General features: G+C 40.9%; 1 protein-coding gene across 1 annotated transcript in view; it reads right to left on the minus strand.

The window, feature by feature from the left end:
• GPR143 (G protein-coupled receptor 143) overlaps nucleotides 1-4266 on the minus strand; it is a 36031-nt gene extending 31765 nt beyond the window's left edge. Inside the window, exon 1 of the mRNA XM_062603642.1 lies at nucleotides 8-4266. The gene's annotated coding sequence lies outside the window, so the exon portion shown is untranslated. The remainder of the gene's footprint in view (nucleotides 1-7) is intronic.
• Nucleotides 4267-7034: the final 2768 nt, after the last annotated feature.

Genomic DNA, 7034 nt, shown 5'->3' on the forward strand with positions numbered 1-7034 from the left:
CAAATACAATCATAAACACAAAAAGGAACTCTTCCAGTCTCAGCTGCATTTCAAACTCCCTGTGTCAGCTGTCACCCCTCCAAAAAGCTTGTTTGCAGTAACATGGTCAGGAAATACAGGAGGGAGCACTGCCAAAGAACTACAGTGAACTGGATGTTAAATAACAGTCATGGATTTTATAATTTTTCCTTGTAAGAATAAACAACCAAACCTTTTATTTCTTTTTTTAGTTTATTTTTTTCATTCCAAATGGCCCAGAATAATTTAGCAGAATTGTAAAGGTCTGGTGAATGATAGTGGGATGTTTTGCATGCAGGTGTTATAAAACAGGGTCTTCAGACAGTATGTTTGCCCATTGTAGAGAAAACATCCACCAGTCCTGAGTAAAATGGCACCTGCTGAGTTTTTCACTATACAAGATACCTTACACTTGATCCCAGAACAAGACCAAACCCATCAAGCTCACCAGCCTGCTGACCACTGGTGGTGGCCATGCAGCCTCCTCATGCAGGACAGTAGTGTTAGGGCTTGGGTGGGCAGGTGGAGCCCAGGCTGCCAGGCACATTGTGCATCCACCCAGCCTGCTCCTGAGGGACTCCCCAGGGCTCTGCCCAGGCTATATCACCTCAAGAGCAGGATGTTAGCTTGCAGATTCAGACTCCTACACGCAGGTGTCCATACATCAGCAAGGTGTCTGCACTCCCATCGTAGTCAATCAAGATCTTCAGCAGGTAAGCTTAGAGTCTAGACTTCAGTCTAGAGAGCTGTTCAGCTCTTCCTAAATTAAATGCACATGGTGAACTGAGTAGGCTCCAGTAACTATAATGGGAACTGAGGCATAGGCATCATCAAAGACTCTGAAGTCCAGGCATCTGAGTTTGAAGCTGAATGTTTTTGCTGGATGTTTTTGCTGCTTTTCAGCATAAAGAGATTTTCTTGCTCCATGGATGAGGACAGGGGAGTGACCCGGATGTTGCAATCCTATGTTTTGTTACTGGCATGTATACAAAACTATGCAGGGGACAGCAAGGTTACACACTAGACTGGCCTGCTCCAGAAATACAAACTCTTGTTGAGGTAAAGAAGAGTACCTACGCTCTGTGGTCAGTAAAGAGCTCCGTTGTCAGTACAAGGTTGGGACTCCTCAGGATTTACTCCACCTCCACTAGAGCAGCAGTGCAGAGAGTTGCCATCTCTTTGACAAGATACTGCATTGCAATCTACCTGGCTACTAAAGAACAATTAAAAGAATTCTATAAAGACAGAATATTATTAAAACAAAGCCATCATACACCACATATGCAATGCAAATACATATAAATTAAACTATGCTTGCTCTCATTTGAAAGCAAACTTATATTGTCCTGTTTACAATTAGAACAGCAAAACTTGGATTATTTCAGAAACTCCTGAAGAGAAGCCTTTAATTTGCACTATCAGGTTTTTAAATTGTCCTCCTCACTATTTCTGCTGCCATTTTCCTTCCTTCAAAAATCAGAAAAGCATGTCAAGTTGTTACCCTGATGGTTTGTTCTGGCTGACAGATGGGAATGTTTTGCATGTTTTGCTTTTTCCGCTTATCATTTGTTTCCATTGATCCTGACTCTGATCTTCTAGTTTTCCCCTCTGGATCTACCACTTTATTATTTTAACTTCTCTCCACCATTTTAAAACTACTGTCATTTCTCAGTTTGCAGTCTTACACTCTGGAAATTTTTCTTTTTCTCTCCACAGTTTCACTGGCTCTTTTGCCACCTATTTTTATTGCTTTACTTCTCTGAGGGGAAGAGTGCTCTTCTGGGTCCCTTTCCTCCTACTCTCTCAGGATTTGATTATGCAGTTACTTACAGATGGAGTAAGTGATTTTTATTGGAAGCAAAGCATATGACCTGTGGCATACCTAATACAAAAAGAAAATAAAGTGAGTCATGAGTGAATGGATACCAGGCATGATACGAGTAGATGTGTCTTTACATGTGGGCATCTGAGGCTGAATGGGAGATGGAGCTGTCTAACTAATGAGCCACCCAATATCTCAGCTGATAAGATCTAGCTAGTCTCTGGCCCTTGCTGCTGAGCTAGAAGTATAAAGAGTCAGAACAGTCAAATTCAAAGCTGGTTTGGCAGTCTTATACCCGAGATTAATTTGGCTTCTCATGATTATGAAAATAAGAGGATAAAAGCTGGGGACAAAGGCAAAGAAAACAGAAGATTAATGAAAGTAAGAGAAGAGTTATTTTGCCTTGCTAAGAAACATTATTCAGTATTCAATAAAACTTACATTGTTCTACAGGTCCTAATTCCCTTGCCTCTGAAATTACTGACACAGTTCCCACTGCTGCCCAGTGGTACAAAACAGACGCAGAAATACGGAATGTCTCATTTCTGCATCAAAGCAGGATCTTGATTAAGCAAGCGGTGTAGCTTGCAGACAACCATTAGCACACATATAAGCAACATTAAAAAAAAAAAAAAAAAGAAGAAACCCTGGCATTGCAAATACCTATCAATCAAGCTCACAGCATAAGTACCACATTGCGCAACACTGAAAATTCCAGTCCTGGTTTTGTACATTGGCAACAGGAAAAATACTGTGCTTCTTGCAATAAGAATAAGCATGTACTCCATACACACAGCTTTTAGAAATACCTGCTCATGCTCTCCTTGGACATTGAACATAATGTTTCAGTCCAGTCCCTGGGCTTGCCTGCTTCTAAGGGAAAGCAACAGGTTTGCAAAAATATGACAGGCATGCATTTCTGCTGTTAAGGAGTGTGCTTGAGCATGCAGTTACAGATACTTTAATCACTGTTCTAATTAAATCTGGGACTACAGCAGTTGTTTAAAAAGAGGAAGGGAATTTATGGATATAGAGACAGAGGAGAATTTATTTCTGTTTGTGTTTACAGTCCAGTCCATCACTCACTGAATTTACAGCTCCAAATGAAGATCTTAGATACCTTACAAATGTAAAAAACTATATTTTGTCAATGATTCATGATCTTATGGTCTTTTTACACATTACCTAACAGATCCCAAATTGACAAAAGTTGAGTCTGTCTTCAAGCTAAATGGATGCAATAAACCAGTTATGATCTCCCCAACACATCCTACAATATGTTTTTAAAGACCTTAACATACAAATCTTCTACATGCTTAGCATGGTTTTTCATTTTATCCACACAGACTTTACACAATTATATTTAGTTTGGAAGAAAAGAGAAGATGTGTCCTCCCATAATTATCAGTACTAATTTTTAAAGCTAATTTTAAACTGGCATTAACACTTCATGCCTAACTGAAATGAATGGGGAAATTCACACCCCATTATTTCGATTTCAATTTTTCTGTAAATTAGGTAGGGATATCGGAACAATAGTGATATTCAAAGGGTAACATCTGCCATAACAGCTACAGACTCCATTAAAAATAACTGGAAGAAAAACAGAGGTATTGCTTCCCTTCCCTCAGAGATTTTAATATAATTACAGAGTTGTAAATTATTCATTTACATTTAAGTGTGCTGAACATTAATTTAAAAGGATGAGAATGAATGTGTCTCCTTTGCATAAAAACAATAATGTTTGAGTTCTTTTGTTTCCTTTAAGAATGAAAACATAAGTATGTACAATGAATAGCTCAGTAATTCTGTATATTTGATGCAATTGTGTTACATGTATTTTACAGATTTTTTATACACCTTCTGTGGGGAAATGTTACCCTACTTGACTTTTGTGAAGAAACGTACATAAATTAGTTATTGAAACTGTGCCTATTACGCATTTAAATTAGGAAATGAGGTTTACATGGATGAAGTACAAAATGACTGAGTAGAAAAATGCATCTGTAAACTAGAGAAAATAGTTTTTGCTTAGGGATTGGAAGAACAAAATCCTGAATTCTCTATGCCAATGCTAAGAATATTACAGTCTTTGAAGCCACATTAAGACAGATTTTGTGGCCACATTTCTGGTCAAATTCCACCATTAATCATTAATTCACAGAACAAAAAGATATCTTCCTTTCAGCATACATGTAATACAGAGACCTTGTCCCACACCTACACAGACTACATGAGACACAGTTTGCATAGGAACTAAAAATTGGATCTTAATGTTTGTAAGCATGTAGAGGGTACCCTACAAGATGTTGAATGTCTATCCTGTCTGCAGTATTTTCCAAAGTATCATAGGCCTAGCTACTTCTGCACTCTTTTATAGGTTACATTAGTTGGTTCCCTCAGGAGAAATTAGGTGGGATACTGTTACATCCCTGTTATGATTGTTAGACTGTGGGATCATAGAATTATAGAATCATTAGGGTTGGAAAGGACCTTAAGATCATCTTGCTAGATTATATCTCCTACCACCCAGAAATACATTTTCAAAGCCCATTAGCAGTAGAAAATCATCTCATAAAACCTCTATTCCCAAGCCAGTCTGTGTAACCAAATCGAAATATATTACAGCACTAATTTCACATCTCTTACAATGCAAGAACTCTCCAAGGCTCTTAATTAAATTGCTAAAAATGTCAGTGTATCATGGCCAGTTAGATGGTCTTTTTGAACATGGCAACCAAGTACTGAAGGGAATTCTGACAAAGTGTGTAGTCCCAGTCCAGCCCACAGAGACCAGCCATTGCACCCCTTTGAAGTCCCATGAGCATCACTTTCCATGAGTTTCTTTACATTCCAGTAGCCACATGGCCAGCAGTCAACCCTACAGCACCACCGGACTGTGTGAAGGAAATCTGCAACTGTCTGCTCCATAAATTGCTGTCTGGTAGCTTATGAAATGAGCAGAAAGCTTAAAAGCATGGCTTAGCTGGCTTAGGTAATCAAGAGGAAAGGCAGTAATAGCAGCAGAAATGTTATAGTGCACAAAGCACTTAAGATCCACTCTTTTTGACTTTTCTGTTCTTCAGGACTGAAGATCATGAATTGCTGAAGGTGGACTTCAGAGTCCAGGGTGGACAAAGTAATGAGACTAACCCCTAAATATCCAAAGTAGCTTACATTCAAGTGAGCAATACAACTGCATTATACATTTACATTATAGCTTGGCTAATTCAGCCACTCCCATTAGCCACCTTCCTGGGAACACGACTTCAAGATATTGGTTGGTCCTAAAACAGCTTCAGAAAATGCAGTGTTCCAAAAGAAATCTGTGTACCCTAATACACCATAATTCAGACTTTGAAAAGAAATTAAGGTGGATAAAGAACTGGCTTGGTGGATAAAGAACTGGCTGGATGACCGCACACAAAGAGTTGTGGTCAATGGCTCAATGCCCAGCTGGAGACCAGTAACGAGTGGTGTCCCTCAGGGATCGGTGTTGGGACCAGTCTTGTTCAACATCTTCATCACTGACATGGACAGTGGGATTGAGTGCGCCCTCAGCAAGTTTGCCAATGACACCAAGCTGTGTGGTTCAGTTGACACGCTGGAGGGAAGGAATGCCATCCAGAGGGACCTTGACACACTTGTGAGATGGGCTGATGCCAACCTCATGAAGTTTAACCATGCCAAGTACAAGGTCCTACACCTGGGTTGGATCAATCCCAGGCACAGCTACAGGTTGGGCAAAGAAGAGATTCAGAGCAGCCCTGAGGAGGACTTGGGGGTGGTGGTCGATGAGAAAATGAACATGAGCCAGCTTCAGTGTCTGCTGGCAGCCCAGAAAACCAACCGTATCCTGGGCTGCATCAAAAGAAGCATGACCAGCAGGTCGAAGGAGGTGATCCTGCCCCTCTACTCTGCTCTTGTGAGACCTCACCTGGAGTATTGTGTGCAGTTCTGGTGTCCTCAACATAAAAAGGACATGGAACTGCTGGAACAAATCCAGAGAAGGGCCACGAGGATGATCAGGGGACTGGAGCACCTCCTGTATGAAGACAGGCTGAGGAAGCTGGGGCTGTTCAGCCTGGAGAAGAGAAGGCTGCGTGGAGACCTCATAGCAGCCTTCCAGTATCTGAAGGGGGCCTATAGGGATGCTGGAGAGGGAGTCTTCATTAGGGACTGTAGTGATAGGACAAGGGGTAACGGGTTAAAACTTAAACAGGGGAAGTTTAGATTGGATATAAGGAGGAAATGCTTTCCTGTGAGGGTGGTGAGGCACTGGAACAGGTTGCCCAGGGAGGTTGTGAATGCTCCATCCCTGGCAGTGTTCAAGACCAGTTTGGACGAAGCCTTGGGTGATATGGTTTAGTGTGAGATGTCCCTGCTCATGGCAGGGGGGCTGGAACTTGATGATCTTAAGGTTCTTTCCAACCCTAACTATTCTATGATTCTATGAAATTAAACTAGGTTTGTAATAGGACCTATATTATCACAGAAGATGAGCAATACTTCCTCCTTTCCTTGCCCCAGGCATCTGTTTCCTCAGGATGTTACTCACTATGCCCCACTTACATGAGTATGCTTTACACAAAATTCAGGCTAACAAAGCTGTACCTCTGACAATATTATCCTTTTAAAGTCCAACAGAAGCCAGGAAAAAGTTAATCTGGCACTTTTTCTCATTGTAAGACAGTTGGATTCCCTCAAACATCCCATAAACTGCTAACTGTTCTGCCTTGAGAGGAGACCGCACCTATACCTTTAGTATAAAGGGGCACAGCAGTCTACAGAATTTCTGCCTTCTGGACTTCTGGCCATGCTCAAACCAGCCACATATCAGCCCTAAAATCACCAAATTCATGTAGTATCACAGATCTGGCACTGCTGGACCATAGCCTCTTGTGTATACCTGGTACTTCAGGGCAAACTGCCTTAGCACTGCAAAAAAAACCCAGCCAACATTTACTTCATGCTGTACACATGCATAGATGGACTCTCACAATATGCCACATCCTATGACCTCCACCTGGATGCAGTTCATGTGCTGTGTAACCAAGCTGAGAGTAGAAAGGTCACTTGTAATAAATGAATTGTGTTTCTTTATAGAATGCACTGAGAGATTTATTTAGACATTGCTGACTGATAGACAGAAAAAGGAAGGTTTGCTTGGGGTTAGCTAGAAAATGAAAACAAA

Source organism: Pezoporus occidentalis, unplaced genomic scaffold (genome assembly GCF_034315485.1).
Source record: "Pezoporus occidentalis ecotype Australia unplaced genomic scaffold, CSIRO_AGI_Poc_V1 ctg81, whole genome shotgun sequence".
Classification (NCBI taxonomy): Eukaryota; Metazoa; Chordata; class Aves; order Psittaciformes; family Psittacidae; genus Pezoporus; species Pezoporus occidentalis.